This window comes from Tamandua tetradactyla, chromosome 16, assembly GCF_023851605.1.
Source record: "Tamandua tetradactyla isolate mTamTet1 chromosome 16, mTamTet1.pri, whole genome shotgun sequence".
NCBI lineage: Eukaryota > Metazoa > Chordata > Mammalia > Pilosa > Myrmecophagidae > Tamandua > Tamandua tetradactyla.
The window spans coordinates 74,392,674-74,402,139 of record NC_135342.1 but is presented as its reverse complement, the minus strand read 5'-3'; the positions used below and the strand labels follow the sequence as shown (position 1 = coordinate 74,402,139).

At 40.6% G+C, this 9,466-nt stretch overlaps 1 long non-coding RNA gene across 3 annotated transcripts in view; it reads right to left on the bottom strand.

Moving 5' to 3' along the window:
* Positions 1 to 2,260: 2,260 nt before the first annotated feature.
* Positions 2,261 to 9,466, bottom strand: part of LOC143659793 (uncharacterized) — a 57,605-nt gene continuing 50,399 nt past the window's right edge. Inside the window, exons 2-4 of one of the 3 annotated variants that reach the window (XR_013163745.1) lie at positions 5,740 to 5,821; positions 3,455 to 3,639; positions 2,261 to 2,828 (exon numbers count right to left, since the gene is read on the bottom strand). This is a non-coding gene — a long non-coding RNA (uncharacterized LOC143659793). Of the gene's footprint in view, positions 3,640 to 5,739; positions 5,822 to 6,551; positions 6,592 to 9,466 lie in introns of those variants that run through there. The other 2 variants (XR_013163744.1, XR_013163743.1) reach the window with 2 other exon arrangements.

Sequence of the window (9,466 nt, the reverse complement as noted above, 5' to 3'; positions counted from 1 at the left end):
CAACTGCCTGGGTTGAATACAAACCTGTCTTTCAAAAGCCATGTAATCTTGAGAACTCCCCTAACTCCACGAGACTCTGTTTCCTCCTCAAAAATTGGAGAATGGTATTCTCTTCCTTGAAGGATTGCTGAGAGGATTATATGAGATAAGATAGGAAAAAACCCTAGTATATTCCCAGGCATAGAGGAGACAGTCAATAAATTGTGTTGATTTCATTTGCCAATATTTTAGCTCTGAATAAATAATTATAGGGAGTTTTAAAATGTATCCATTCCTCTAGAGAACCTCCCAAAGGTAGGATAAAGCCAAGTTTTCCCCTTCTATTTCCAGGTAAAGGTGTGCTTGCTTTAAACCCTGACCAGCTTTTTGGGAGTACTGCAAGGGTCTAATAAAAGGCTACCTTTGACCAGTAGCTTCAGTTCTAGGAAGCTGTTCAATGTTTGACTATATTTCTTCAGACTCATTTAAAAACAGTTAATCAGGTTAGTTCAGTTGAATTATTGCTCCTTGGGAGTTTTCCAAACCCTGGATTTCCTTCAGAAAGAGTTGGATTCTGTTCTGTTCTTGGAATTCAGCTCCTTGCCCCTCTCTTTGAACCCTGATCACAAATGCAGTGTAAATAACCCCCTGCCTCCTGACCCAACAGAGAAATCCCTAGCCTCCTGCTTGCAGTGTGGAAGCTCTTCTCTTGGGCTTCCCTGAGCAAGAATGTCTGATGAGCTCATCCATTTCACTTCTTCACTCTATGGCTGTCAGACAACAACATTTTGGTGGTGCACATCAGAATAATGGATGACCCCTCTCCAAAGAACGTGCACAGTAACAGGAAAAGGGAGAGAAATCTCATTACAGCCAATAAAATTTGGTTCCTTGATAGCCTGTGTGAAGGATTACTCTGTAACTCCCTAGAATCATACAACAATTAAGTGACTCTCAGCAGACTTCTACTCAGGACCTTGTACAGGCTGCATATGGGAACTCAAGAGAGGCAGTGATGAATTCTGAAACCACATAAATGAAATCATTAAGAATTAACTTTGGCAACCTCGGCACCTGGCAAGGGCAACACTAGAACATCCCCACTAACACCAGGTCAGGTAGACTGTTTGCCAGTGATGTGTAGTGCTTCATGTTCAGAGCAAGTGTCACTGTAAATGCTTAGATTTAGTTACCAAATGAGAAAGCAAGGGCACAGGGAAGGAAGTTGACTGGAAGACAGTTAATCAATTCCATTTTGGTTAGTTTTAGATTCCACCCCCTCCTCTACCATCTTGAATCTGTTTTTGGGATTGATTGACTCTTCTGAAATCCTACCTATTTGCTCATGGAATCTATTATCTTTGGACAGTAATTGTACTGGATGCTTTATTACCATTTAATCCTCTCAATAATCCTCATTGGTTGCTTCCCTTATTTTTCCCCCAGTAGTGCCTTCTTGAGAACTTCACATGTTGCAAATTCTTCTAACTGCTGCATCATATTCCATCATAGGTCCCCCACATTTTTCCTATTCATTTCATTAACAACAAATTCCTTGGTTGCTTCCCTGGTCCAGCAACCACAGGTATAACCCAAGTGGCATTGTCTTATATTTTTTTCTTATGGACCCAACTGGGGATTGTTAGAATATTCCAGGAGCAGAATTATTGAGTACGACATATTTGGAAACTCAGATTTACAAGACTATTCTTTAAGATGGCTGCCTGAATCTATACTCCCAAGAGGCAAATGTGAAGAAGCATATGTGTTCATATCTGAAGCCAACACTTGGCCTTATCTGGCTTTCTGAATTTTGCCAGTCTGATGAGCATAGAGCTATATCTCACTATACTGGATTTGCATCTCTCCTGATTACCAATGAGTCTAAACACCTCTTCTTATTGTGTTAGCCAACTGAATTTCTACCTCCATGAATTGCCTATCATGTCCTTTGCCCCTATTTCTATTGAAATTTATGATCCTTTTCTCATGAATGTATAGGTTCCTTGCATATTCTAGATTAGATCTTTGTCAGTGTTGGACATTGCAAATATTGTGTCCCAATCCATAATTTTTAAACTTCATTTTTGCTATCCTTCATTAAAAAGAGATCCTCAGATTTGCTATAATCAAACCCATGGATTTTTTTGCCTTACGGGTTGTGATTTTAGTTATTATTTAGAAACTCTTTCCCCACAACTAGGTCATATATAGATTCTTCTAGATGTTCCCCTATTAGCTTTCTACTTTCTTCTCATATTTACTCTTTTATTTATCTGGAATTTATCTTTGTAGAATGTGGGAATATAGATTCCATTGCTCTCCACATGGTGGGTCAGTTTCTCAATACCATCTATGAAACAATCCGACCATTCCCAATGATTTATAAGCCATGTTAATCATATTTCAAGTCCCCATTTATAAATAGGTCTGTCTCCAAGGCCTCTGTTCTGTTCAATGGCCTCTGTTTGTTCTCAAGCCAGTATCATACAGATCTTATTATTATGGCTTTGGAGTATGTCAGTATTTTTGTAGGCTAAGGCCCTCCCCCACATCTGCTCTTTCATGGTTGACCTAGCGCTCTACCGGAACTTTATTCTCCCATATCCATTTTGGAATGTTTCTATGTTTCACAAAAATAAAACAAATAAATAAATACAAATAAATGCAGTTGTAGTTTTAATTGAGATCAATTGGATTTGTTTTCCATCCTTTAAACCCAACAAGACATGCATGTGTCTCCTTAGTAGAACCTGAGTCATAGAGAAGCACTTTCATTGCAGTTTGGGAGTGCAAATGAAGAGCATCTTCTGCAGTAAAGGAGCGGGGTCCTCTCGACTTCAGCAGTGCTGCCCGAGAGAGCAGGGTGGTGGCAGATTTGCTTCGGTTAGTGCAGTTAATACCTGAGCCCTTCCGGCCTAATGACTCTGCTCAGGAAACCATGCCTTGGGGCTCCAATTTCCACCCATTTAAGCTTGTGGCTTCTTGGCCTGGAGGGTGTTCCCTTCCCAAAATGTTTGTTAGTGCAGTGGCTTTTTATGGCACTTTATGGAAAAATTAAAGGGGGATGGGGAGAGATGACTGTATTCTGAAAACTAGCTTGCCTTTAACCTTCGTTTACTGGAATTTCAGTCCTCCGCATACCTTGTTAGCAGAAAAAACTTCAAATATAGTTTTTTCCATCCAAGCTCACAATTGGAATGTTCTTTGCCTCTTAACTCAGGCCAGGACAAATGTGGCCCAAGCTCTGAAAAACAGCTTATTATGGACTAGAGTTGTACAGCAGCCTTTGCACAACATTTACAACTGCAGTTATCTGGGGGGTGGGGAATGGGTGGAGCTCAGGAGGGGGCCTGGTCTTGTGAGGGTCAGAGGTTAGAAGCTCTTCCATCATTGCAAAAATCAATCCTGGAGACAGTGTTGGAGAACTCACCCCTAGTTTTCCCTGAGCCCCTTTAAGGCCTTTAAGCATCACCTGGGAAGCTGGCTCCCAAGGAGGTGGCAGTTTCTCCACTTCTGGAACAGGAGGCAGGAGGACTGAGATACAGTCTGGTGTCTGATGAAGCGTCAGAAGTCAGATACTCTGGCTGTGGTACTGGCAGAGAAGAGGGGCTGAAGCCAGGTCCTCCAGAAATGTCATGTTTTTCTTAGAACTGGGGCCTATATTACACACAAATTTGAGATTATCTTCAACAATTATCTAAAATTAACTGTGGTTTTCAAATGAAAAACATTTAGGGGAGAATCAGATAAGAAAGAGACCTATTTATAATACTTGCCACGGGGGGGAAAGAGAAAAAGCAAAAACAAGAGTGAGAGAGAGAGCATGCTGAGAGCATAAACTGATAGCAAATGTACTTCGAGCACCATCAGCCAAACACTGACCCTCTTTAACCAGCCCCTTCTTGATAAGGGAAAAGAGGGCTTTTATCCTCCCGTGGTTTATTAGAGAAAGCTGCTCCAGAGAGGAACGCTGAATCTCCATCTTGTTCTAGATCCAACCAGAACTGGCTTTCTAAAGCTCTCAACCAGAATTCAGCATAAGTCAGAAGGTTTTGTTCATAGGCATTGAAATATCAGCCTGTGATTTTTGGCTCATAAATGGTGATTACAGGCTGGAACTACTTGAAACAGTAAGTTGAGTTAGAAACAAGAAACAAGGCAGGGCACTGCTGAAGCACCAGGAAGAGGTCATTTGACGTGTGTGTGGTTCTCTAGACTCATGCAGAAAGCACTTCAGTGCCCGCCTGCATCTGCAGTCAGCAATTGAAAGACAAGCAGACTAATTAAGAAAATACTGCTATTGTACCCATTTTACAGATGAGGAGATTGAAACTCAAAAAGATCACCCAGCTAGAAGGAAAACAGAGCAGAATTTGAACCCAGCCCGACTGACTGCAGAATCCACACTCAGAACCACTGCCCCAAATGCCTCTATGCAAATATTTCTGATCCTCTTCCACTTGGAGGGCATAATTCCTTCTGTACTTAGTTTATATGAATATCCCTTATTCCAAGGGGCAGGGAGGGGCATCTAATGTGTGTGTTGAGGAGAGGGTTATAGTCAAAGGGAAAACTCCTTGAAGAGAACAGTAACTGATTAACACAATAGCCATCATAAAGTGGCCATGCACTCTGTGACATACAATTTGCATATATGTTATTGCATGCACTGTTCCCAATCTCTGTGCATACAAGGCTGTTTCATAGATGGAAACCTGAGACTCAGAAAGGGCAAGTGAAATTTTAACCAGAGATTGAGCCAGGATTTCAACTGTCAAACACCAAATACCATTCGCTTCTCACTATACCATGCTGCCCCTTGCCAACCGAGGCATGTCAGATATCAGAGCTCTCTAGGGGCTGTGAGCAATGCCTGTATTGGGTTTGCTCTTTTCCCCTAGACACGGTTGGGTTGGCAAAGAATAAATGATCCCAAACACCAAAAGCAGCCCAGTGGGAAATACTGAACCAACATACTTCCAGGCTTTCTGGCATGGACAAACTCCTTGCCCCACTTTGTTCCTGGCCAGAAAGAAATGGCATGAAAAGGACAGTTTTCATAACCTCTTTCAGCTCTAAACCATGTTTCCTGTGCACTTAGCAGATCTAATGAAAACCAAACAGTTCTCTTAGGCATCTATAGTCTTAACGCCCTGAGTCAAGCACCCACGTGGCTAAGAAAGCTGCACCAACAAAAACATTTTTTTTTAAAATATCATAACACAACACGAAGCAACCATTGCTAATTCAAAGAGGCAGACATATTTCTTAAAGGTTGAAAAGAGGTGAGTCTTTCACAGGATTCTAGCTCAAGGCCACATTTGCAAAAGTATAATCATTTCCCTCGTAAGGTTTTGTTTATCTGGCCATTAAAAAAAAAAAAACAGTAAAACAACTTTTACTTTTGGCTCTCTGAACAAGAACTGTTTTTCCAGCTGTAAAGTCTAAGGAGGATGCAAGAGGCCTGGTTTGGTTATATATATATATATTTTAGGAGTAGGAGGACTTGGAGGAAAGTTTCTTACAGAATTTTGGTTGGGCTAAACTGCATACAGAGCAGTTTATTTATACTGTTTTATCGCACACCTGTTTGGATATGGGCTGTTTTCTGGTATTTAAACATACCATTTGTTGCCAATTGCTTTACTGCAGAGTCCCATGTTTTTGCTGCAAATGTTTCTTATTAGCCCAGAAAGAAACACCGATTGCTCCGTGAACATTATTAGCAAGGACTAAAATAACTTAATTGTTACTTACTTCTAACATGCTATCATTGAAGAAGTATAACCCAGGATCCCAGGAATCTGCTCAAAATACAGTAGAGGCCATTTCACTGTACCTAAGAATTAAGAAAAAAAAAAAAAAAAAGAATAACAAGGGCAAGCCATGGTGGTTCAGCAGGCAGAGTTCTTGTCTGCCACACCAGAGATGTGGGTTTGATTCCTGGTGCCTGCCCATGTAAAAAAAATAAATAAATAAGAAGAAGAACAGACACTTTTGGAAGAAATCCTTTAATAAAGCCATTTTCTAAAAAGCCACCTGCTTATTTGTAAAAGATTTGCACTTGCATGTTAGAGGAAAAGGAGAATGCTGCTATTTTAGGTAACAGTAGGCTCTTTCACCAATGGAAGCTTCTGGGAAAAGATGGGTATAGACTATGGTAGCTTTAGAATTTGGGTGAAAGACCTGACTCCACTTGCATGATCTTCACCAAATTATTTAAACTCTAGTACCTGTCTTGTCATATCAGTAAAATGAGGGCGATAATTGCTATCAAGGAATAAAATAACTTGGTTCAACAATATTTATTAAATCGCTACTGTGGGATAAGATGCATACTAGGTCCTGGGGTGCAGAGATGAATAAGCCAAGGTCTCCATAACTGAGAATTCCCATAGTAGTTCTCTGTTTATATTAGAAGGATCTTAATATTTATGCATGGATTAATAAACAGCTATATGTAAGCCAAAGTTAAGCCTGTAGAATGGAGATCTGAGCATTTATGTGAAGAGGTTAACTTTATCCTACAGTTTCAAAGGTTAAGTTGAAGTACTAACTTAATAAATTACCTTAGTTATCCATGGCTGTGTAACAGATTGCTCCCAAAACTTAGTGGTTTTTAAACAACAAACATTTATTACATCACAATTTCTGTGGGTCAGGAACTCAGGTGTGGCTTAGCTTCATGCCTCTGCCTTGAAGACTCTTGTAAGCTCACATACAAGCTGTTGGCTGGGGCTGCAATCTCATCTGAAAGTTCAACTGAGGGAGAATTGTTCACCCATATGGCGATTGGCATCATTCAGTTCATTACGAACTGCTGAACTAGAGCCTCAGTTGCTCACTGGCTGCTGGCAGGGGTTTCTTCCTGAGTTCCTTGCCACAGGGGCCTCTCCATAGAGTTCACACAACATGGCAGCTGGCTTCCCTCAGAGCTAGCAAGGTTTGAGAGACAGTGAGCTAGGCAGAAGGCGCATTCTCTTTGTAATCTAATCTTGTACCCTAATCTTGCCCTAAAAGGCACCTGTTCACTTTTGCCATAATTTATTTATTAGAAGTGAACCAGTAGGTCCAACCCACACTCTTGGAGGGTGGCCCACACAAGGACATGAATTCCTCAAGGGAGGAATCATTGAGGGCCATCTTGGAGGCTTCCTACTACGAAATGGAGATCAAAATGGATAAAACCCCAAACAGACACCTCATCTATGTACCAGCAGAATATGGCTGGTTCCATAGTGTCACAGCTCCCCAGTACAGCCAGGCAGTCCATCTGTGAGAAACTTCTGTTCCATCTACAAGATGTTGATGGAACATCTGCCTCTGCCAGGATGTAGCCACAGTGTCCTTCCCTCACACAATTTCCTCAAGGAGCCTCCGAAGATGGGCCTCCTTTTGTGTACCGCATGACTGGTTAACATAGCCCCCAGCATTACATCCTGGGGTTTTCTCCTTCTGCTCTTCCTTCATCCTGGATTTCTTTTTTTTTTTCTTTTGAAGATTCAGTTATGAAATAGGGAAAATGAACAACTCTTACCTAGTGGAGTTGTTGTGACAATTGAATGGCATAACTAGTCACCTTTATATGTATTGTAGACCTTTTGGATGCCAGGCACTCTCCAAGTATTTAGATCTCTTCTGAATTTGTCCCTTCCCCCTGAAGTTTAGAATATAATGAAGAAGACAAAAATCACTGTTATTGTGATTATTACACAAATAATGATAAGGGTAAAATATGGGGATTGGTTATATGGACCAACCGGAATGAATATTGGATGTAATAAATAATAAATCTGGTAATAAATCTGTCATTGCCTGGTCATGGAAAAGTGGGTTGGAGGGTGGGGGACAGTGTCCCAGGGAGAGCCAAGATGGTCAGGGCTTGGCACTGAGGGCTCAAAGCAGTAGCTAATCATCAGCTATTACAAGAGTAATTACTAATTGGTATGAATACACTGGTGGGTACAAGTTTATATACATTTTCACCCCCTAGAACAGGCCTTATAGAAATACAGGATGAATGACTTGAACTTGTTTAATACAGTTGAGAAAGGCTTCTCTATGGAAAAAACTTAAGTATAGATCTGAAAAGCAATAGAGGTTATACAGGTGATGAGTAGGAGGAGTATCTTTTTAGGCTAAAGGAATAGCATAAGTAAAGACTCTGAGACTGGTATGATACATTCAGAGCTCTAAGAAGAGTATAGTAACACTACAGTAGAGAGAAGAGAGAGAGTGGGGTCACTGTGGGACCACATGGAGGATATAAACTGACTTGACAAGCAAAAACAAACTGTTGAATACTTAAGGGAAGGCACGACATTGTCAGATTTTCAATTTAAAAGATCACTCTGGCTGGAATTCCTAGCATATCATAAGCATAAATATCATTATCATTTTTCCCTGTGTCCCATTGCCAATGCAAACCCAAAGACACAGATACTTAAGAACACACAAGCTCTGGCTGCTTTCCCTGTTGGAGAACACAAACAAAGCTCCTGGACCTTTGGATTCAACTCACCAAAATCTGACTTCAAGTCCTCAGAAAAATTTCAATAGGAGCACTCCCTTGTTTGAACAGTAATTCAAAGATACTAGCACAACACCAAATACCATTTCAAAAGGATCCAAAGTTTGAATCTATGTACTGAATCTTGACATAATCTCCATGAGGACAGGAGACAGAACCTGGCATTTCTTGAAGATCCATGCGTTAACTACCTTACTTACATTATTTCCTTTAATCTTCACAACACCTTCATGAGGGCAGAATTGTCACTGCATTTCTCAAAAAGATAAACTGAGGCTCAAAGAGATTACAAAATCCATGATACCAAGCTAGTCAACGGAAGTTTACTTCAAAGCCCATTTCCCAGTTTGGAAAGTAACTTTCTGAAATGGTGTTGGTGTAGACCAGGGTTTCTCAACCTTAGTATTATAAACACTTGGGACCAGATCATTACTTTCTGTGGAGAATTGTCCTGGCATTGCAAGATGCTTATTTGGTATCCCTGGACTCTATCCAGTAGAAGCCATCAGCATGTCCCCAAGATGCAACAATAAAAAACATCTCCAGACATCACCTAATGTCTTCTGAGGCCAAGATCAGCTGCAGTTGATAACCACTAGTGTAGCCTTTTCCTGATTCCCTATGTAAAATAGAACTCATTTTCCTACCTTATGGGCATGCTTGATGTTCTCTAGTATGGAAGGGGGTTTCAAGTACTCTTTGAGATTTACTCTTTTCTGGTGGCAAGGAAGGTATAACTGGAATGTAATTTGGATTAGCTAGCCTCTACCAAGCACTCATTAAAATTTCAAAGATGCCAAATCATTGTCAGACATAATGATATTGTGATTAATTAACTTCTTGGGATACGATTACTAAAAATTGGAGATTGAAGGGCTATAAGATGGAAACGGAGCTGGCTTCAAAGATGACTTTATATTTCCCACATTGTAATAAATTAACAAATCCCACTGT